The sequence below is a fragment of the Gorilla gorilla genome, chromosome 7, assembly GCF_029281585.2.
Source record: "Gorilla gorilla gorilla isolate KB3781 chromosome 7, NHGRI_mGorGor1-v2.1_pri, whole genome shotgun sequence".
Lineage (NCBI taxonomy): Eukaryota > Metazoa > Chordata > Mammalia > Primates > Hominidae > Gorilla > Gorilla gorilla.
This window is the reverse complement of record NC_073231.2, coordinates 86,074,548-86,099,120: the sequence shown is the minus strand read 5'-3', so window position 1 is coordinate 86,099,120 and position 24,573 is coordinate 86,074,548. Positions and strand designations below refer to the sequence as shown.

At 38.2% G+C, this 24,573-nt stretch overlaps 1 protein-coding gene and 1 long non-coding RNA gene across 8 annotated transcripts in view; one reads left to right on the top strand and one right to left on the bottom strand.

Annotated features, from left to right (window-relative positions):
- The window catches only part of UNC5D (unc-5 netrin receptor D), a 550,673-nt gene that overhangs the window by 77,439 nt on the left and 448,661 nt on the right, over positions 1–24,573 (top strand). The gene's annotated exons all lie outside the window — the stretch shown is intronic.
- LOC129524294 (uncharacterized) lies at positions 707–23,829 on the bottom strand. The gene is made up of 3 exons (XR_008668064.1): positions 23,745–23,829; positions 16,592–16,658; positions 707–1,744 (listed from the first exon to the last, which is right to left on the bottom strand). It is a non-coding gene; the product is annotated as an uncharacterized lncRNA (long non-coding RNA).

Genomic DNA, 24,573 nt, shown 5'->3' with positions numbered 1-24,573 from the left:
TACATGGACATAATAACAGTACAACCCTCATAGGATTATTTCAAAGATTGAATGAGTTTATTTACCTAATAAGCTTAGAGCAGTGTGTGACACATGGTAAGTGCTCCATAAATGTAGCCCGTTGTTATTATTTTAACTTTTGTTAAGATGAATCGATGTGTTGAAGTTAAGTGCTGTTAAATTTTTTTATGCTTCATTGAGCGCAAGAAAGGTGTCAGGAGAATGGAAATGTTGTTCTAATTTTCTAAATTGATGGAACTTTTGGATTCTGAAAATAATAGATTGTTACAATTTCTCTTTCAAAAAATTCTAGTTACTAAACAGATGGCTTTTGAGCACTCAGAAAAAAATGCAGTGGTCACTAACCATCTTAATGTGTTAATTAAAAGCAAGCGATTCCAAACTGCCTATTCTTATTTTTGGAAAGTGTTACTGGATTGTTGGTATAAGAGATGCTTTATCTGAGTATATGGGTTCTTTCCTTACGTATTTCGATCGAAACGAACATGAGTTTGATCAAGTGGAGTTACTGTTTCTTGGGTAGACCACAAAAAATACTGTATTCTCAAGTATAGGGGGTCTTTCATACCCTATGAAAGTGTAATTATTTTGCCTACTTCCATTCAATTTTTGTATTGTTGGTTTCTGCATGAAGACCTAGAAAACATACATATCATGTAAGAGACACATTTTAGAGAGAAAGCTAATGTTGACAACAGCTCTATTTTAAAAAGAAAAGCAATTAGTAGGAATAGTGGTTGAAACAACTGAAGTAAAATGTAATAGGAATATATGTAAAAATCATCTAATTTATTTAAAAAATCTTACAATAGTGAAGTAGTCTTGGCATAACAGAAGTTTATTTAAAGACATTTTGTACCTTCAGACATAAATAACTTTGTTTTGGAGAGTTAACTCTTGTTGGTTCTATGGGGTTGACTACAGCACTGTAATAAAGAGTTGCTGAAAATAAAACAGCTTCTAATACCCAATAGTGACATAGCTTCTAACCCTCAGGAGCTTGTAAAATGGTGTAGGTGGCAAATCTATAGATAATAACAGTACAATATGGAAACACTACAGTGGGGTAAGCATGGAATTCTTGAGAATTCACAGAAGGGATATTAAACACCACGTAATGCTGTAAGGAAATGATCCACAAAAGAAGGTATAGTTAAGCTAAGAGAATTAGGAGTTTATCAGGTAGGTGAGAGTAAGGACAGCAATATTCCAGGTTGGTAAACTTTAGAAAGGCCTGGAGATGTCAGCACATACTAGGTTCTAGGATTATAAGTACCAGTGGTCTCAGTAAGAACAGCATGTTTCAGAGGCAACTGAGTTATAATTATAACAGCTTATATTCATATATATGCCTCGTACTCTTAAAAATGATTTACATATATTAACTCATTCAATTGTATTATGTCTGTTGGCTTTCTCTGCATAAAAAAAAATCCAACCCCATAACTTAGTAACTTAAGACAATCATTTACTATTGCTCTTGAGTCTAGGAATCTGCAGGGTGATTCTTCCCCTATGGGGCAGGCTTGGGTCGTCTTGGCTGGATTTGCTCATTCATCTGCGCTCAGCTGTTCATCTGGGATGGCCTCATTCACATGTTCGGTAATTGTTTTTCTTTTGGCTGGGGCAGTGGAGATGGCTGGGGCAGTGGAGATGACTGGGCCACGTGTCTCTGGTCATTGAGTGAAGAAGCCCACGCTGGTTCACATGACAGCCAGGGGCTCTAAAATCAGCAAGAGGACACATCTCAGTTCTCAATCACATTCCAAGTCTCTGCTAACTCCTCTTTAGCCAGATCAAGTCATTTAGTTAACCCAGATTGAAGTATGTGAGAAATGACTTCCATTTTAAGGGGAGCGAAAGCATGTGCGGCCAATTTTGTAGTTTATTGCAACTTAAAACATCTCAATGAGGCACATGTTATTGTTGTCAACCCCAGTTACCACAGATGCACGGAGAGATTTGTGAACTTGTTCAAAGTCACATAGCCAGTAAGTGGCAGGACTAGCATTTTGCAACCAGGCAATGTGACTCTAGAGGCAGATTCTTAGCCATTGTGCTCTGTGGGCTTTTTATGGGAGAGGTCAAATAGATACAGACCATGAAGAACTTCGTATGCTATTGTAAGAAGTTGGGATTTTATCCTGAGGGCATTGGAGAGCCATTGAAAAATGATTATCAGAAGGCTGACATGATCAGCTTTATAGCTTAAAAAGATCGGTCGAGCTACATGATGGAGAATGTATTATAGGGAGGCACGATTGGAAATAGGCTGACCAACCCACTAGGCAGTACATTAATCGAATAGTATATTGAAGGAAGCCTGATCTAAGGTAGTGGCAGTTGAATAGCTGTATTGTTTTATTTAAATTAAGGAAATACGTGGAAAAGCATTCGTATTAATGTGACAGTATTGACTGGGTGTGAGTTGCTTGGAAAAATTAAAATAGTGTGGATATATAAATAACACATTTAGGAAAGCACAATCACCTCATTACTTGTTAGTCAATAATGAATAATGAAGGGAGAAGATTTTAGTTGGTATAAATAAATGATTGGAGTTGACAATGGAGATGAGAAAGGGGCTTAATGAATATATTTGCTAATTGATCCTGTAAAGATGCTAATCCTCATTCTGTCTCTATGAGCTAAATGTATAGATGGTATTTATTCAGTGAACACAAAACTCCTTTGTGATTGTCCATCTGCCAAACTAACTTGCAAGGTGTGAACACATATTTTTATAGAAGACTGACTTACGCAGCATCTTAGAAAAATCACATACATTGGCCTAACTATTCGGAAATGGAAGGGGGATTTTGTTATCTTACTTGACTTAGCAATTCCTGGCCTTTTGATTTTTGGGATGTTTCACGTGAGCCTGAATGAAAATGATTACAGATTTAATCGGGAGTATAATTATTTAGCCTAAATTTTTATTGAGACTGCATTTCTCTGTGATGAGTAATTAAAGTCACAGATAATTTAGAGACTGTGGAGTTCAGTTTTCTTCATTGCTTATATTACTTTGCATTTTCAGGAAATATGCTGTCCGATGGGTTAGCAATATTAGGGACCACTAGAGGACATTTATTTAATCGTCGAGAGCAACCATGACAGTAGCAAGCCAATATTTGAAAGAAATGAAGTCATTTCAGCACAAAATAAATGTTCTGACTTTTAGAAGATAAGCTAACATCTCAACTTAAAATGAGCGAATGCTAGCATTCTGGAAGAAACGTAGACAGCAGATATTTCAATTTCTCCACTTGATAGATAAAGATATTGAGGATCAAAACAGTTAAATGATTTTTCCAAGGTCCCATAGCTAATTAGCTGCGAAGTTTAGAAATAACTTTCTAGTTCCTGTCCAGTGAATCTTCCATCGACATTTTCTATTTCAATGTCCCATAACCATTGTGATTAATTTTTTCCAAATATTATATGTAATAAATAGATTGGTACACCTGTTCCTGCTAAAATAAAGAAGTCTGTCTGTCTGCTGATAGATAACACCTCTTCTCAAAGAGTTAAATTGGTTCTGTAAATGTTTGAAAGAAAGTAGTTTGGGTCATCTGGTCACCAGCTTATAACTGGCTGACTTCACTGGCCACAGCGGCTATTACGAAAACATCTTAGTAAGTTTGTTATTGTCAAAGGTATAATTTTTAGCTGACCAGCCCCCAAATTTAATTATAACAGTTTATCAGGATGTGCTCAACTAAGGATGGTGAATCACATTAACTAAACTTGAAAGAGACTAACAGAAAGCAGAATGCCCATCAATTTTACAATGAGACATGTGATAATCAGTCAAAGTAGACATTCCTATCGATCTGTGGTGTACACTCTCTCTTGCCTCCATGGACCTGGGAAGCCAGATTGTTTAGCGAACTCAGAGTAAGACTAAGGGTAGGTATTGAGAATTGTCACATATTTTATGTGACGTAAATTATATGTGTATATAATTAACATTATATAATTATATAATTATCATATTCCAGGCTAATATTGCCTTTTAAGCCATTTTCACTGTAGGACTACCTTGTGCTTAGACAAGACAACTTAGTTGCCTTCTACTTAGACAAGACAACTTAGTTGCCTTCTACTTAGACAAGACAACTTAGTTCTTGGTTGTGTCTTTTTGTCGGTATGAGGACAGGCACTGCCAACCCTTGTTCTAGTGACTATCTTTTCTTTAGTTCTGACTGTCCTTTCTTCTGATGGATAATTCACTCCCACCCCATGTGTTAATTCTTTTTCAAGTCTTATTGCATAAGAGATACTCTGTCTCTGAAAGGGGACTTTACATGTTTTTACTATTTAACTCTCAGCAGGCAACCTGATTGCCTTTATTTCCCAGTTCTTGGAAGATACTGTATCACTTCCCTGTCATTTTCATGCGCTGCCTCCAACTCTCCCTAGGTTGGACTTCAAATTCTACATAAATGTAAAAAATATTATACTTCGTCAGGAATTTAGATGGACCGATATATAAGGGCAGTTGTCTTCCTGGTGCTCTGTTAAACTCCGCAATACTAGTTCTCATTCACCCACCATTAATAATAATGAAGCTGACAGATTATGTCTCTTGTAAGCAGCAAAAAAAAAAAAGTGAGCACATGATAAATACATGAATTCCTAAGACACATACAATGAGGATCATCTTGGAAGTCAGACACAGCTTGGTTTGAAGCAGGCCTCACTTTTTACTAACTATGTGACCTGGGGCAGATATCTTTGCATCTGATTCTGTTTTATCATCCATAACATTTTAATGATACATATTTTTTAGGGTTGTTTTAGGAATAAAAGCAGTTCTATCTATTTATTAACTATTTATTGTCAATGTGACTATCACATAATAGGTCTTTAATAATCATGTCTTTTCTGCTGAGAACTATAGATAGATGACATTTAAAGATGGATAAAGTAACTTCCCATTATATTACACTTTCTTTATTATCCTAAGCACAGTTAAAACAGCCTGAACACAACTAAGGCTGTATTTCACTGAGCATATGGCATATGCTCAGTAAGAATACAGATTTTGACCAGAGACCTTTGATAATGAAGCAAAAAATACGTGGTTTCTAGAATTAGCTGTAACCTATCCATTACGAGTGTCTTTAAGTGTATATCCTAAAAATACACAAAAATTAATACTAACTTAGGAGTTTCAAATAACAGAAAATCTGTCTGAATGCATAAAATCTTAGAGAAAGACCTCACCCATGTTCCACAAACAGTTATCTCTTCTTCCCTCAGTCTTTAGAAAAAAGAAGGGATTCCATGATTCCCGCGCAGTAGCATTCATACCCATATGTTGTCTGTGTGAAGTGCATGGAGCTGACAAGGCATCTTTGAACTCAGCTATGTAAGTATGGCAATGAAGTCTGGATTTTCCCCCTTTGTATGAGTTATAAAACTACATTCTAATTTCCTAGTAAAATATACCCTTCAGGCAAACTTAATCTCATTTACAGAAACCTGAGCCTATCTTCCTTCTGCCCCTCATAGGCTCCACACTATTGGTTTGCTACAGTTTTCAGACCGCATTTTAAATGTATGCCTCTACTTGTTAGAAATAGACCACATTTTGCTTTTACTGTTGCATGAAGAACAGCCAAGATTCTTTAAGGGCTGTGCAGAAGGCTGTCTGAATCCTTGATCTGATGTGCATTTGGGTAAAGGTCAGATTAATTTGTATTCCTTAATAAGATGGTCTCTTTCCTATGATATAATACGTTCTTGTCTCCCTGGATGTGTGTTTCAGTTAGAACTTCTCCTCCATCACTTACTTTCCATGAACTTCTGCCTTTCTCTCTTTTAAATTGGTGGTTAGCAAAGAGAATCACTAGACTGAGATAAATTGATTTCAGCTTACATATTGAGGAATCCAGAAAGGAATAAGACTGTTTTTTGGCCATTAGCTTCTGATGTGGTTGAAACTTTGAAAAGTAATCAAATACAGTATGGTCCTCCAGAGTTGTCACGTTCTTTTGGGAACTATCAGTAGTATTCAGGGACCACAGGGAGGTAGAAATGGAGAAAAAAAAAAAAGCAAGCTTTTATTTGAGAATGTGAGCCCCTTTAAATTATTATCAGGCCCAGAGAGACATTTAAACTGTAACAGTCATGTTTCACTCCCCCTTGAGCCAAAGAATCACCTCTTGAAGCCTCTTGCCATGTAGTCTCTAGACTAACTGACCCTAAGTAGCAGCAATGTGTTGACAAAAAGAGTCAAATTCTGTAAAATATTTAAAAAGATTTATTCTAAGACAAATATGAGTGACCGGTGGCCCATGAAACAGCCCCAAGAGATCCTGAGAACATGTGCCCAAGGTGGTTGGGGTAGAGCTTTGTTTTACACACTTTAGGGAGACATAGGACATCAATCAGTATATGTAAGATGTGTATTGGTTTGGTCCTGAAAGGCAGGACAATTCGAAGTGGGGGTGGGGGGCAGTTCCAGGTTATAGGTGGTTCAAAGATTTTTGGATGGGCATTTGGTTGAAAGAGTTAAGTTATTATCTAAAGACTCGGAATCAGTAGAAGGGAGTGTCTGGGTTAAGATATGGAGTTGTGGAGATCAAGGTTTTAATCATGCAGATGAAGGCTTCAGGTTCTTCCGAGGAGCCTCCAGAGGCTTCCAAGCTCTTATCAGACATAAAAAGATGCCACACTCTTAGTTAATTTTCTCCTGGATCAGGGAAAAGACCTGGGAAAGGAAGAGGATCTCTATAGAATGTGGATTTTCTCCACAAGAAACAGGTTTGCATGGCCATTTCAAAATATGTCAAAGAAATATATTTTGGGCTAAAATACTTTCATTTCCTTCAGGGCCTGCTGTTATGTGATGCTGTACTAGTGTCAGGCTGGAATTTGGTGCCTTATTGCTACAAAGACTCTGTTTTGTCAGCCTTAAGATCTGTGTTTTATTATTAATGCTGGTCAGCTGTGCCTGGACAGCCAAAGGGAGGAGGGTATAATGAGGCATGTCTGACACCCACTTCCAATCATGGCCTGAATTAGGTTTTCCTGTTAACTTTGGAATGCCCTTGGCTGAGGGGAAGGGTCCATTCAGTTGATTGGGGGGCTTGGAATTTTATTTTTGACTTACAAATGTATAGCCAGTGACTAACCAATGGTATTTCTGTAAACCAATGAGAATTCTTGATGAACAAGTTTTGTAATCACTTTCTCTCCCGATTTGTCCTTTTTTTCTTCAAAAACTTTGGTATCTCCTTTGTTCTCTGGAGCATTCCGTAAGGCAGCTTAGAAGTGTGTTCTTGTAGCAGTCCTCAACCTTGGCTCCAATAACCTCTCTATATTAATTTTGCATCAGCTTTATTGTTCTAGGTTCATAGGACTTTATAACCCTTGGACCACAATTTGCTTTTTGGTCACAGGTTATAATGATAGTAGGTTTTACACACACACATTTGTCAGCAAACAGACAAAAACTATCATACAGCTTGTTCTGTAAGCTCATTTAGGACCTGATTCTGTCCTTGATATTGTTTGGCTATGTCCCCACCAAAAATCTTACCTTGAATTGTAATCCCCATAATACCCATGTATCAAGGGAGAGACCAGGTGGAGGTAATTGAATCATGGAGGCTGGTTTCCCCACTGCTGTTCTCGTGGTAGTGAGTGAGTCTCACGAGATCTGATGGTTTTATAAATGTTTAGTAGTTCCTCCTGTGTTTATTCCTTCTGCTGCCTTGTGGAGGAGGTGTCTTGCTTCCCCTTTGCCTTCCACACCGATTGTAACTTTCATGAGGCCTTCCCCAGCCATGTGGAACTGTGAGTCCATTAAACCTCTTTCCTTTCTAAATCACCCAGTCATGGGCATTTCTTTATAGCAGGTGAGAATGGACAAATACCGTCCTCTTGAGTGCAACCAGCAATGGGCATGGCAGATAACTGGAGAAGATACAATGACATGCTGAAAACAGGACAAACAAACTATATAGGCAGATTAGGGGTCAGTCTTCCTTGAAGTTGGAGGTTCCTGGATCACTACGGTTTCATGTTGCAAGCACTGCCTGTGAGGTATTAGGTGGCCCCTGACTTTCTTTCTCTGTCTCCATCACTTCTTACTTCACCTTCCCCTATGCTAATTAACAAACCATGTGGTGCAGATTTTAAGGTCTTTTGAACTGTTAAGTGGATATCCTCGTTCCTATTTTGTAGGCAGAAACTAAAACCCACAGTACCCATTTCATGGTTTGTTGTGAGAAATGCGTTTTATGAATTTGTATGTAAAATGCTCAGCCCAGTGACTTGAACATAGTAGATGTTCGCTTTTATTATTGCCTACATAATCAAGAGTTGGTCATTAGAAGGAAAAGTGTTATGAGTGTTGTGAAAGAAGTCCACATTATCGTTATGTAAGCAGATTCTAGTGTTAAGAGGTAGTCTTATTGAAAGGGATATTTATTTCCTTGGTCATGGATTTCTCTTTTCAAAGGTGCACATATTTATTGCCTGCATCTCTCAGGCATTCTCAATTCCAAACATTTCATGGTTCTTATTCCTTCCTTCTATAAATAATTGAAAATAATGTTTTTTCTCCCCCCCCCCCTTTTTTTTTCTTTTTGGTTCCCTTTTGAAAGTAGTGTTTACTAGAGTATCTTCTAAGTTGAAAAACACAAAACACTTGTAAGTCTTCATTTTACAAATTCACCTTTTTAGCTTCGTTGGGATTAGCATGTGCTTTGAGTCCATCTCTTCTACCTATGGTCTCATGTTCCCTGTGTCAATCTGTTGTTTTCACGTAATACGTTTTTTGCTTCCCCCAGGGGACTGAATGAAGCAGTGTGCTTTCAGCCCTGCTCTGACCCTGTCTTCTCAAGAGGATTTAATAATGATGTGAATAGAAGATATGTGTGTGAAATTTCCTCATTTGCAATGCATGTTGTGTCTGCCTCTTTAAAGAAAGTAAAGGTTAATATGTTGATTTCCTATTTATAGGTAACTTAATGCTTCTAATTTTTCCTAATCATGGCACAAGGTTTTGGCTCAGTATGTACGATTTCTTAAATGATCTTTCTAAATCATTATAATGATTTGATGAGTTTACTACTCTCCGAAGAGGTTGGATTGACAGGTTTAAAGAGACAAATCATACAGTACTTTTTTGCCACATAATATCTAGTTAGAGCAGCAAGCCCTTCCATTTGCACACTATATTTCTTGATAATATATCTTACAGGCTTCTTTATTTTAGCCCAGGCATTTCTGCCTCTGCAATCCAGTCTTAGCAGTAGGATTAATATGACCTTCACATATATCAGAATGGAGTCAGGCAATATTTAGGTAAAAAGGTAAACTAGTACACCTACCAGAAAAGATAAATATTGATTTATTGCATCTCTGACATGAGAAAAAAAGCCTTTATGTTTTACTGTTTTTTTCCTATTTTTTTTTTTCTTTTTTTTCCACATGATTGGAACTCGAAAAAGGCCTTTATTCAGCCATTGTGATACCTGGGACCATATAAAAGTAATCAGGATTAAGCTTTTGGAGAAAATGTGTTCTCTAAAAAGGAGTGGCTACCTAATTGGTGTCTTTATGTTTTAGATGTTTTTGTGGAGTCTAATTGACATAACCTTTACTCTGAGTCACTTGGCTTCTAAGGAAATGCAACGTACCATTTTTAATGAGTTGCTAACTGCCTGGCTGCCCCACCCCCCTTTAGTCTGCCCTTCACCATTTTGAAGTAATTCTAGAGAATATAAACTATGAAAAATATACATTTCTTTCAAGTAGCTGCTATTTGCACCAAGCATTGTGATAGGCAATAGAAATATTGCTACTCCTAATTCCAAATACATATGTCATTTATAGTGTGTGGATTAATATTTTTACATACTTCAATCCAGTTTTCCTTAAAACAACCATATGGGGCAGGCAGTCTTCTTGTCTCCATTTTAGCGATAAAGTAAAGCACAGAAAGTTAATTGCTCAAGGTGCTACTAAGTGGTGGAGCTGAATCTGCACCCAGGCAGCATTACTCCATAATCTATGGAGTGATTAAACTATTATAATTAGTAGCAAAGTCATTGTTCTTGTTGGGCTTGCAGGTTGGTTATTCATTTTCGTTAGGAAAATCCCTGGTCAGTGCTCTTAAGAGCGTGTCCTATGTATATAGCTTCAGGACAAACATAAGAAGGATGTTTGACTGGGTATGTTGGCTCATTCCTGTAATCCCAGCACTTTGGGAAGCCAAGGCAGGAAGATGGTTTGTGCCCAGGAGTTTGAGACCAGCCTGGAAAACACAGTGAGACCCCATCTATACCAAAAAGTTAAAAATTAGCCAGGCGTGGTGGCATCCACCTATAAGTCCCAATACGTACTATAGAGGTGATGCAGGAGTATCACTGGAGCCCAGGAGGTTAAGGCTGCAGTGAGTGATGATCACACCACCGTACTCCAGCCTAGGCAACAGAGCAAGACCCTATCTCCAAAAAAAAAAAAAAAAAAAAAAAAAAAAAAAAAAAAAAAGTGATGAGTCATTGATGAGTCATCCCATTATCTATTCATAATTTATTAAGTGGGCATTTATTGACTGCTTCCTATGTGCCAAGTATCATGCAAGACATTTGGAGACAAAAGGAGAAGTAATAAAAATCCTTTCCCACTTTCTTTCTGGTTTGTTGTTCATTATGTCATTTCCATCTTTTGTTTTTGTGCTGTTTTTGAGTATTTAAAATAGGTATTGTAGGTATTAAAAGCATTTCATAAATTGTAAAATGTGGTGCAAATGTAGATTTTACATTTGTTATTGTTTTATTGAACAACTCTTATGTGCATTTCTCATAGGTAACTGCAGCCATTTGTTAATTCCATCTTAATGATTAAACTTGGTGTTTGCGGTTCCTGAATAAAAGACATATAGTCAAGTAAAATCTCAAAACTAATATTCAGCATGAGATGACCATGTTGCTAAATAAAAATGAATATTATATGATGAAGAGAAGCTGCAAATTTACTTGGATTTTTTGATCAAATTAGTAACTTGCTTGTTACAGAAAATGAATGCTAATTAGTTCTCTGTGCTGAAAAAGGCAGCCTGCACCTGTCCTAGGACAGGATTTTGTGAGGCAGGCTTATTTCTCTAAGGTCTATTCTTGGCCCCCTTTTTCTGGCATTGACATGGAAAAAGGCGTGAGGAGAGACTGGCAACATTGGTGTGTGCCAGGAATGGTGCTGAATGATATCACTCAGCACAACAGAATCTGGGATAGTCATATTTCTCAAAGTAGAAGCAACCTTGTAAAGACTGAAAGTCCCAAATAAAATGGGTTGCTCTCAGCCAACAAAAAACTGAAATTGGAAATGGCCTCAGAAATGGGAGACCCTTGGAATCAGGGCTGAGCAGATAAGCAGAATTCAGAGGGAAATGACAAAGAATTCTACATCTATCAATAAAGAATTTGGGGCTTTGGGGTTAATGGTTAACCAGCTGACTTTTAAACGTGATTTTTAAAGCACATAAGACACTAGGCATTAGGGATGAATAAAACATGCTAGTAATTATTTTTAAAAAGACTTAACTTGATAATGCTTAAGTGCTTCTAGGTTGAAAATCTCAAGACCACCAGTGAAAACTTAAGCTCATCAATGGTTTTGTAACAAAGGAAGATAGATCTCAGTGCATAGACAAGGCAGGCAGAAAAGTAAGATTGAAAAACCTAAGAATGACATGGCAGTGAGGTGGAGGTAAAAGGAGGGTTTGGCAGGAGGCTGTGTTAATGATCAGCTGTTGGCAGTGTGAGTCAAAGAGGGGAACTTGGAGTGCATTATTATACCTATAGTACTTAGTAGCAAAGGAAGTGATAGTTCTGCTATACACTCACCTGAACACACATGCAATGCGTTCTATTCTTGGTACCATGTTAAAAATATCATCAACTAGAACATGCTTAATGGCGAGTTGCCAGTTGCTTTAAGGAATTTGAAATCAAAAGACTTCAAGGAAGGCATGATAAACCCTCACACATCTGAGACTTGTTCTCAGGTGGAGGAAGGGGGAATGGAAAAGGATGGAACATTTACTTAATGTCCGTTGTGCTAGGTACTAAAATACCACAATTAATGGTCACCAAAACATCATCCTATCATGGTCCTCAGTATAAAGTTGGGAAAATGAGGATGATTGAGGCTGGGTATTATGCACAAGGTTACACAGCAAATACCAAGGTGTTACCATCATCCTAACTGGCATCTTTCGGTCCTCAAGGTCCATATTCTTTAAATTCTTTATTTTGTTCTGTCCTAAGAGATTAAAAATGGGACCAGTGAGTAGAAACTTCAGTGATGATTTAGACTCCATATAATGAATACTTTTCTACCAAATTCTCTTAATATAGAATAGCTTTTTGTATGGGGAAGGGAGTTTCTCATTATGGAGTTATTCAGGCCTAAGCAGGCTGTCCCCTTGACTGGAATGTTCAGGGCCAGGTGCAGCAGATGTTCAAGTTCCCTCCAACCCTGGAAGTGTTACCTGATCCTGTGAATAAGACTGTAGCGAGCACCATGGTGCAGTAGCATCAGAAGCTGCACAGGGAAATTGAAAACAGGCAGAGAAGGGATAGGTCAAAGCACGTGGTTGGAAACCAAGACACATTTTAGAAAGGAAGGAAGGGGAAGGCCCAGCTGGCAGTAAAGAAGCCAAGAATTCACCAGAATCCCAAGAGCAGGTTTTCAGGTGAAAAAGAAATAATAGGCTGGGCACAGTGGCTCATGCCTGTCATCACAGCACTTTGGGAGGCTGAGGTAGGAAAACTGCTTGAGGCCAGGAGTTAGAGACTAGCCTGGGCAGCATAGCAAGACAAGGTCTGTACCAAAATAAAAATAAAAGCCAAGCATGGAGGCACAAGCCTGTAGTGCCATCTACTTGGGAAGCTGAGGCAGGAGCTCACTCACATGAGCCTAGGAGTCAGGGGCTGCAGTGAGCTATGATTGTGCCATGCACTCCAACCTGGGTGACGGAGCAAGACTCTTTCTCTAAATAAAAAGTGAAGGAAAAAAAAAAAAAAAAGGCCCGTATAAGGCATCAGCACCATGAGAAAACTGATACAAAGGAAAGTCCTGCAGGAATCACCACTAGGGGAGGCACTGCACTGGTGCGTTCAGGGCCTCTGGATGCTGGCAAATACATACGTGTATTGGATACAAAAAGAAAGAAGGGTCAATCGCTGAGGTAACATCATATTTAATTTGTTTTAAGGTTTAGTGGTGGGGAGTTGTTGTGAACATTGCCCCCACTGGATTGACCTGTTGGAGGGAAATTTGTCTGAATTAGTGGAAATGGTCAGATATATATTTCTACGAAATGCAAAGCACCGAGGGTACATTGCCTTAGTGCCTTGGCGGAAAGATGAACAGCAGGAATCTCCTGTTAAAATTAGATGCCCACTGAGTTCTGCAACATATAGCTGTAATGATATTTTCTAAGACATGTTTCCCAAAGGATATTTCAGTGATGAGCGTACAGCTCACTCGCTTGCAACTATGTAAATTATATCAGTTAATTTTTACATGGACTAAATGGCCTTTCCAAATGATTATAAAGGTGCCATTTGCTCTGGAATGCATTTTCTGCATGCCTGCTTCCCACATTGCATGTTTGCTGATCCATCTCATGCTGATGACCCGTGCATACCACTGGTGTCAATTTACTCCGACATTTCAAGGTTTAAGAGAATTCTCAACTTATGGAAGATATCACATAGTCCATATTTGGCAGGAAGATCATTTCCCAGAGCCCAGATTTCTGTGAGTGCACGAGGTGCCTGGGTGGGCTCCTCTGCCAGGGACATATTTGACCTCTCTCTTCTGCATTTATTTTACAAATGTCCCCTTTCAACAAGATACTTATCTGTTGGGTGTGGGGGGGGAATCTGGAAAGTTGATCCCTAAACTGCTTAATTGACTGCAACTGCTCTTTCCGACCCTGGCATGGTCTGCAGTTGTAGAGCTGTGACTCTCTTCCAATCCAGGATGATGGATTGAAGGTGACAGCCTGAGTTAAAGTTCTAAGCTCCCAGCTGGTCAGTTGATTTCACAAGTACAATGTTGCAAGAGTCATTTATCAGAAGCGTGAACCCAGAGATTTGGATGTTTGAGGTGACAGCTGTTAGATACACTACTTAGAGAAATAAGTCACAGAAGATTCGGATAAGAGGATCTTTGATAGATGACAGTCAGTGGGTTCATTTGTTAATTTTTGGCCCATATGATTGGGAAAGTTGTGGTAAGGAAAGGTTTTCTGGACATTTCCACTATTTGAATGCTAGGATGTGTTTTTTGTTTGTTTGTTTGTTTTGGCTGGAGTAACACTGGCAAAGATGTGGGTGACCCCTCCACCTCCAAAACTCAGTTGATGCAACCCTTATATAATGTATATGTGTATTTGTTCCAAAAAATAAGAAAAGCTTGAATAAAAGATACCCTAGAAATGCTTTTAACAAAGATTTACTTTAATTTTTCTTTTTTTTTTGCCTAATGCTGTATTAGAGCTGTTTAATAATCCCTTCAAAAACTCACAGTTGGTATTGCTAAAATCTTTTCAATCACAGACTGTAAAGCCAGTGACAGTTTCTTTCCTCCATGGGAAGTAAAGTCAAATCATTATTTCTGGTTCTATTTGTATTTTTTTTGTTTTCTAGTCTAAAGACTGGCTTTGAGAAGACTTTGGACATTCACTTCCTGGAAAGGACTTAGGTTCAGTTTTTCCTTTATGAACTAATAGTTCCCATCACAGCATAGGCTAAAACTCTTTTTGTCTTCTCACTATAATAATTATCCAACTTGTGCTTCAAACATGTGTCTGTGGATCTCCTTTCTTATAAACTTTTGTTGGTATTGGGTCTCCTGAGGTAACATAGCAGTCTCTAAGGCAGACAAGGCTTGAATTTGAGAGAAAATTTTAATACACCAGCTCAGACATCACATATAAACTTAATAAAGTTAGATTGGCCCAAGGTGTAAGCTTCTTCCAAGGCAGTCAGTCCGTATCAGGAGCTGCATTTACTCTTGGAGGCCACAGGAGTATCGTTCCACATATTTCCGTTGAGGTGAACTGTTTCTTTCATGATGCGTTTTAGAAGTATTCTATTTTTGTTTCTTCCCCAGTCACACACATATATTCATTACTCTTGTGATGTGTCTTTTTCTCCTTCTCACATCTCTTTGCCCCAATTCCCTGCTTTAAAACACACACTCCTGCATCAATCTCTACTCACAGTTGTATTTTCTGAGATACTGATGAGTGAGTTTGTAGAGTTCCTTCACTCATAAAGTCATGTTTTTCTCCAATTTAATACAATGTTTTTAGCCACTGTATCTCTTATATATCTAGCTTCCTCTAATCATCACTGACACTCATAAAATAGATGTTATTACTTCTCTCTTATACAGGAAATTGTGCTCAGAGAGGTTAAATAACATGCTCAAAGTCAACCAAAATTTGATTTTGGAATTGTCCACTTCCCAAGTCCTATTTTTTACTGCCATGCTATCGTCTCCAGAGTTTCGGCTCTATTTTTGTCCTCTAGGAAGATTACATATTTCTGATTTAAAAAAAAGATAGCTTTCAGCATACAAAACTAATGTAGGTAGAGAATATTCCCAATTTTCTGTTTTTTATTGGGTTGATATATATATATATATGGGGAAAAAAAGGATAGAAAAAGTAGACATCAATCTTGAAAGCAACACATTAGACTGGGGTTCTAATGAGACTGGAGAATAGACAAGCACCAGGAAAATGCCGAGTGCTGTTAATTAGCTTGTGTTCCTAGCTAAAGTCTCATTCATCATTTTGTTTATATATTTCCTCCTCTGACTCCTTTCCATGTGTTAGGCCATGATCGGGTATGCTATAGAGCTAAACCAGTTTAAAAAAATTAAGAAAAGATTTTAAAAAGTCTGTAACTGGGGCCTAGTGCAATTGCCCCAGGAGGCCCTCACCCTAACCAGAGTTTATGGCTTCACCCCCTTCCTTGCCCTTACCTCTATACATGAGGCTTTTATTGTACTGAACTACTTCTATTATTATTCGTTGTTTCTCTGCTTGTCTCTGAACTTGGATCTTCTAGCACTTGAGCAAGTATGGGCAATGCTTTATTCAACTTGTAATAATAATAATAGCTAACATTGAATGAACCCCTGATAAATCCCAGGCACCCTGCTGAGTGCTTCAGGGGCAGTGCCTTATTTAATCCTCACAATGACCCTGTGAGGTAGGTGTGCTGATTGTTCACACTTACAAAGGAGAAAACTAAATAATAATTGGAAAGGCAGTAACTTTTCTGATATTTCACAGCAGCTAAGTAATTTGTTCAAAGGCACAGAGATACTGAGTAGTAAAGCTGGATTCACACTCTTAATTTCTCTGACTCCAGATTCTAGGTCCTTAACCTTAGTACATATTATAGTTTCCTTGTCTAATGCAATATTTGTCATATATTAACTGTTCAATAAATGCCTCTTAGGTGGAAAAAAGACTGTATTTATTGAAACAGGCTTGTAATTGGAAGATAAAGGTTTGACTTACATTTATGCCTCTTTTAGCTCTTGCTACCTTTTGTTCATATCACCTTTCCAGACTCCATTTTCTTCATCTGTAAAATAAAGGGGAAAGGGTTCAATGAAGTCTAAGGTCTCTTTTAATCACTGGCTAATAAAACCAGAAGTGGTGACTAGAAAAATAGTTCAAAACTGCTAGCTGATGCACTACAGTTATGGGGCAAATAGCTATTGCATTATTCCAGCTGATCTTCAGTTCAGCCATCGTGGTATAATTCCATTTAGATCCAATCTAGATACGTTTTTGCAGGGCCTCTATCATTTTTCAGAATGTTTGAAAAACAAAATACATTTAGGCTTCTAACCTTGAGTTTGGAAATCTGAAATATACATAAGATGATATGAACGAGCCTGACTTTGATTACCATAGAGTGGCATAGCTGGGGGCTGCAATGAAAAAACCTATAAAATTTAACTCGAGATGAACCATGACAGGCCTCCTTAATGCTCGGATGCTTTGGCTTTCGAGTGTATTCTTTCACTGTATTATACAAAATGTGGATAAAGTGATAAATGGGTTTAAAAATGATTGTATAAGTGAAGTGCACCATCTCACTGTAAAGTATTTGGCCCCAGGGAGACCACAAATGTGATGCAGCCTCATTTCCTTTCTTTTAAGTGCTTCCTGGGGCTGCTCAGGGTTGCTTTGGATGGGTTGGTTGGTTTGTTGTTTGCTAAGCTAAGATCATATTAAGTCTTGATTTGTTTTTTTTGAAAAATTGTTATCCAAAGGGGAATTTTGGAGAAGCAGAAATAAAGGCAGAGAGATTAAGAGACAGGAAAAAGAGGAAGATGAGTGAGAGATGAGAGATTAATTCACAACCCTGTATAGATTATTCGAAACAGTTTAAAAGAACAGGAGAGTTATATTGGGGGGCCATTGGGCTTGCTTGAAGTCCAGTGGTTCGATAAAAATTAAAACACATGAGTTCATGAGTATGGTAGCCACCTTCTCTCGTAGTTATAGACCCCTGAGCACTGATGTCATTTCTCTCCTGGGCTTAGTGAAATTAATATTTGATACAGGTTTCTTTGCTCCCTGAATATGGTGGATTGCTCAAACCCTGCACACAGCAGTAACCACGGAGCTTCAAGAGCACCCTCTGAAAACCAAAGGAGGAGGCCAGAGTTGTGTCTAGTCATCTTAGCCTCCTCGCCTGTATCACTTGCCCTGCTTGTCCACTGGCTTAGTGGTTAGCCAGTGAGAAAACAACTTCAGCCTGCGTCAGCAGTCAGTCTTGCTAGTCTTTGAATATGGACCATCCTTGGAGGGGGTGCTCTGACTCACACAGAAATCTTTTTAATGTTTCTTTTTCATCATGAACCAGTTCTCATGAAGAAGATTTGAAGGAGAATTGAACAGAATCACATCAAACCTCCTGATAGCGTAAAATAAGAATGGCCTTTGGAGTTAGCCTTGCATCCTGCCTCTGTCACTACTGACTATAGGACATCTGCCAAGTGCTTCTGCTTCTCTCTGTGCTGCATCTGAAGATGGGAAAACACATTTTCTTTGCCCAGATCTTGGTAGAGGTGGCAACAATACATATAAAGTATAGTTCCAGGCAGATAGCACATGTTCAATATTTGGTAGGCATCATTATGATTTTGATTTGCAGTTGTTTTCTCTTGCTGGAAGGTAGTAAACTCATCTTCTAATATAAGGATGCCTTACATTGAATCTTCACATGTCAGAATCTTCTAATATAAGGATGCCTTACATTGACATCTTCACGTGTCAGAATGACTCAGCAAGGGCATTTTCTTGAGGGATACGACCATAAACTTTCTGATTCAGGCATAAACATGCTAAAATCAGGGTTAACATGATGCTAGGAGTATACATACCTAGCAGGTTTTTAAAAATCATGTTTGTTATAGGTTGAGCTTTCAATGTGTTCAGTCTGCAAATATTTTGGAGGCTTTTACTATTGTACTGTGATGTAGCAGAATGGGTTTATTAAAAGCTCACTTTCAAAGTTCTTGGTCTAATATTCTCAAATAGAAATATTCCAGGCTCCATTGAGGATAGTGGCAATAATAGCAGAGGCAGCAACAACAACAAGAAGCAAATATCTTTTCCTTATTCTGCAGTAATGTCTTGTGAATATTGTTGAAAATGAAAAGATTTCATGTGAACTCTTGTTGGATTTATAGAGCTCTTTTGCTTTAGTTGCTACAGTTAAATATGTTGAGTTCTGATGGTCAGACCATGATAGTTTCATGTGGTTTTTAAAACATAAAACATAGGTAACTGAGCAATTTAATTGTATGCAACCAACTATCAATTTTATAGGGGCAGACCAGTTACACTTATGACAGAGCAAAGTTCTAGGCACTTCCTTTCTGGGCCAAGAAATTTGGTAATTGAGCCACAGCTGATTAGTGCTAAATGCGTGCCGGTCCCCACTCTTACATGAACTTCAATGGGCTTGGAAAGAGAAGATGGAGGCCTACTTTGAGGTATGGTAAACTGAGTGCTGGGGACAAAGAAGATAAAGTCTTGATCTCCACTCCAGCTTTAACTGTGCAAACATAGCTGCCTCTAGGAACTCTAAATCTTGATTGCTCTTCTGAGTGGGGTGAACATACAGTTCTAATCAAGTACTTACATAATTTTGGGGAAGAACATGTCTCAGATCTCTGCCCTTATGAATAAGCTGCTCCAAAATCACAGGTGGATTTTGCACATAGCTAAAGATATTTAAGCTTTAGGCCAGGTGTGGTGGTTCATGCCTGCAGTCCCAGCACTTTGGAAGGATGAAGTGAGAGGACTGCCTGAGGCCAGCCTGAGCAACATAGCAAGACCCCCATCTCTACAAAAATTTTTTTTAAAAATTAGCTGGCTGTGTCTCAGCTACTCAGCAGGTTGAGGCAGGAGGATTGCTTGAGTCCAAGAGTTGGAGGCTGCAGTGAGCTCTGATCATGCCACTGCATGCCACCCTGGTTGACAGAGTGAGACCCTGTCTCTGAAAAATAAAGGAAAAGAAATTATATATAAGCTTTAGCCCTTTAAACCCCTTAATTAGATAGGCCCCTTCCAAATCCTGATTTAATTTTGCATTTGTTATTTTTTAGTCTTTTCCTTAAAGTGACCCCTTCAAATTGTACAATCCTTAGGTTTCTCGGAAGTTGGAGAATTAGTGTTTGTTTTTGAGAGGGAGTTTCACCCCAGGCTGGAGTGCAGTGGTGCAATCTTGGCTCACTGCAACCTCCGCCTCCTGGGTTCAAGTGATTCTCCTGCCTCAGCCTCCCAAGTAGCTAGGATTATAGGCACTTGCCCCCACGCCCGGCTAATTTTTGTATTTTTAGTAGAGGTGGGGTTTCTCCATGTTGGCCAGGCTGCTCTCGAACTCCTGACCTCAGGTGATCCACTAGCCTCTGCCTCCCAAAGTGCTGGGATTACAGGCGTGAGCCACTGCACCAGGCCAGTGTTTGTTTTAATCATGATTTGAGGGTAAATCTGTTACTACAAGTTTAGAATACAGGGTACTTTACTACAGTATTTTAAGATGTTAATATTGTAGCTTGTATAGTAAGTTACCTATATTACTCAGTGTTCAAATTTTAGAAACTTTGGGAGAGCTTCAGATTCAGCTGTAAGTACTCTAAGTGAATAAACTATCAACATCAATAAAAATGACTCCAACAGAGCATTTTACTCTGTAGGAAATGTGGCAGAAAACCTCCTTCCACACAGAACCTTTTTGATAGTTTTTTAACTTTATATGCAGTGTATGCTCATTTTAATATAACTTCACAACCCAAGGGATTGAAACACGGTGAAGAAAGCAGATTGAAAGAATAGATGAGAAACAGACCCACCTAGACAAGGAAAAACTAACTGCAGTGATCAGAGACAGCTGCGAAAAGGCAGAAGTAGCGTCAGTGAAAACATTGAGTAGGGACAAAATGATCAAAACTAAAATTGTCCCTAAAGATTTTACTAGCAAGTAGGTAACAAAATCACCAATTAGAACAACATCAATTGGCCCTTTATATCTTGGAGAGTAAAATAAGTGAGATGGAATTAAAGTCAATATAGTTTCTTTTCTAAGTAGGACTTTTATCTGAGGCCATAGACTCTGGTGGTTAAGGGCATAAATTTTGGAGTTAGACTACTTAGATTTTTTTTTTTTTTGGTATAATTAACATACAATAAACTTTTTTTTTTTTTGAGATGGAGTTTTGCTCTTGTTGCCCAGGCTGGGGTGCAATGGCACCATCTCGGCTCACTGCAACCTCCGTCTCCCAGATTCAAGCAATTCTCCTGCCTCATCCTCCAGAGTAGCTGGGATTACAAGTACCTGCCACCATGCCCGGCTAATTTTTTGTATTTTTAGTAGAGACGGGGTTTCACCATGTTGGCAAGGATGGTCTCGAACTCCTGACCTCAGATGATGCACCCATCTCGGCCTCCCAAAATGCTGGGATTACAGGCATGAGCCACCACACCTGGCCTAAACTGTACATTTTTAAAACTGCCTGGTTTGATGAATTTTGACTGATATTGTCAGGTGTGAAACTATCACCATAATTAAGATAATGAACATACGCCTCACCCCAGAAGTTTCCTCAAACCCCTGAGTTCCATCCTTCCCTAGTCTTTACTTCTTCCTGACAATCATTGATCTGCTTTGTATTGTTATAGATTAGTTTGCATTTTCTAGAAATTCATGTAAATAGAATAATAATATAGGTGCTCTTCTTTTTGTCAAAATTTTTTCACTTTGTTTGAGGTTCTTCCATGCTGTGTATGTATCAGTAGTTTGTTGCTTTTTCTTGCTGAATAGTATATATTGTATGCGTATGCAACAATGTTTATTCATTTCCCATTGAATAGTCAGAAGTCCATCTTTCTGACTATTACAAATAAAACTATGATTCTTCATGTGCAAACCTTTGTGTGGTGATACTTTCAATCTCTTGGCTAAATAACCAGAAATAGAATGGCTGGGCCATGTGCTAGATGCTTGTTGACTGCCTGGCTTTAAATTTCTGTTCTGTCTACTAGCTTATGACATTGTATTAGTCCTTTAACCTCTTAGATAATGCCTAAAAGCACACATTTTTTAGAAGGATTAAATTATATGACTCATGTTAAGCACTTAGCACTCTGTCTAGCTTATAGTTAGGTTTTAAAATCTTAACTGTGTTTTAAGTTTAACAATTTGAAAACTTTAGAAAATTTTAGTGTTAAAATTTTTAAGCTTATATCTCAGGAAAATGTGTTCATTTGATAAATGATTATTTCAAGGCACTGCATGATAGTGGATCTAATAAATACTCTGTGTTTAAAGATATATTTACTTGTAACATGAGATGTGAATAATAATTCGCTAATGGAATACATAGAATGTTAAGCAGACAACCTTTGAAAGGATAGAATGAAATGAGAGATTGCAATTTTCTTTTCTTTTCTTTTTTTTTTTTTTTTTTTGAGACGTAGTGTCGCTCTGTCGCCCAGGCTGGAGTGCAGTGGCACGATCTGGACTCACTGCAAGCTCCGCCTCCCGGGTTCATGCCATTCTCCTGCCTCAGCCTCCCGAGTAGCTGGGACTACAGGTGCCCGCCACCACGCCCGGCTAATTTTTTGTATTTTTAGTAGAGACGGGTTTTCACCATGTTAGCCAGGATGGTGTCGATCTCCTGACCTCGTGATCCGCCAACCACAGACTCCCAAAGTGTTGGGATTGCAGGCGTGAACCACCGCGCCCGCCGAGAGATTTCAATTGTAAAAGACTCTATTCACATATTAAAATGCACAGGATGTGTAATCAGTTTAATAAGAGTTAGTAAATGTCTATGTATATACGGAGAGTCAATGACAGAAGAGGTAATATAAAGAAAATGCAATTTTGAAGCTGCTTCTTTGGTTGGTGCATTGTAATCTCTAGATTGAAAGCTAAAACCACTTTCTTTATTAGCTGTGTTGCTTTGGCGACATCATTTAACCTCTCTGCCACTAAGACAATTGGCCTCTGGCTCAAAAGTTTTATGATTTTTGTGACAGATTACATGATGAGATGCTTCCTTAACCATTCTGGCACTCCCTACAACCGAAACATTGGGTGGAAATCATTGTTAATTATGCCCATGGAGAATTTTATGATTACACAAGGAGAAGTGTGATTTTTTAAAAGTGCGTTTGTGCAGAAGTCTTCAGCGTGTGACTGGATTCAATGCTGCTACTCTTTTGGTCTGAATACTGAATCAGCCAGGCATCACAGGAGACACAGCTGAGCTCCCAGGCCATCACGGGTGACAGAGGGTCAGAGCTGAGCTGCTCCCTCCCTCCAAGTCTGCTTGAAAGTAGCCTGCATAAGGATAGTATGCAGACATATACATTTTTTTCCTTTCAAATGTGGAATAATACTTAAAGAATCCTCCCTGGAGGAGATGATTTTTCAAACACAAAGCCCAGATAGACCAAAGGAAATAGTGGTTTTTTTTTTCTTTATTTTTAGTTTACTGTTTTGGATTTTCTTTTCTGCTCAGCACCGTCTTATATGAAATTAACCATAATGTGGCACTTAAATTGTCACCTGCTTTCAGTCTTTTCCACTAACAGCTCGATGCTGGATGAACAGATGCCAGCGAGCAGTGCTATCTTATAACCCTGAAATAATTTTGTCAGGACTATCATTTGTATTTTTCATATTTATTCATTTATACATATAGCTTCTTTTCCCTGAGTAATATTCAAAATGCTGACCCCATCATAGGAGAATAATGATTTAGAAATCTTGCAGTGGTTATAAATTCTGATATAATACATCACAGACTTCAATTACTGAAATACCTTAATTTTGTCTTTTTCAGATATACGCTTGAGAAGACATGGATGTCTTCGATATATTTGTATCCCTCCCCCTCACCTCCTTCCCAATATCACTCCCTACTAGTATGCAAGACCTTATTTTTTGATAAGAGTTTCCAAGATTGTTGCAAATATCTTTTCAATTAAAAATTGGTTATTTTCTTTGAGGATTCTTAGAGACAGAGGAAACTTACTTGGCACTGTCTTATTTAGATCTTGCTTTTAAACAAAGTGGGTTTATTTTTTTTTTCCATTCTGACATAAAAAAGTAATGTTGGATCCCCAGTAACATTTTACTTACGCATTGATGCTATTCAGTGGATCTGCCCAGGTGGTGCATATGTTGACTTCAGCTTGCAGTCATCAAGAAAGCAGTCAGCTTTTCCTACCGAGTTAAGAGAATATGCCCCGATTTGTGGGCAGTTCTTCTTAGCATTCTACTGTGGTATGAAGCACACATTGAATTTTGCTCCTTTCAGTAAGTAGCTGGAATGTTTTCTCTCAAGCAAATTCAACTTCTCATTATCTATGTGAGAAAAACCATAAAAGCCTCTTTCTATGCAACTGTAGACTGACTCTATTTCTTTCTTTTTTCAAGAAAAGAAAACAGCCAAGAAAGTCAATTGTTGGCTTAATTTCAACATTTCTGAAGTGGTAATCATATTTTTAGTTATTACCATCAAAGTTATAAATTATTAAAGGTTTGTGTTTGGGACATTATTTCGCTTCTGCATTATCCAAATTGATTGGCATACAGTAAAAATTTAATTTGCCTTTTGCTTTCTCATTGCTTTAAAATGTTTGCAGAATGCAAATGATTATATTAAAATTATTGTACAGTATTCATAATCAGAGTACTACTTCAAGGTTTGAAAAAGAAACTCAAAATGAAGCCTTGCAACTTTCATTCCTTGGTTGTCTATAATGTCTGTGGTTTCTTGCAACTTTCATTCCTTGGTTGTCTTTAATGTCTGTGGTTTTTTTCAACCTAATTTCTGGAGAAGTAAGTGACCATTTAGGATGTAGAAATTGCACCAGAGATTCTTACAGTCTAGGATGTCAAATGCCAGTCTCTGCAGGGAAATTTGTTGAAATCGTCAAATTTGCTATTCTTCAGGGTTTTTTTTTTC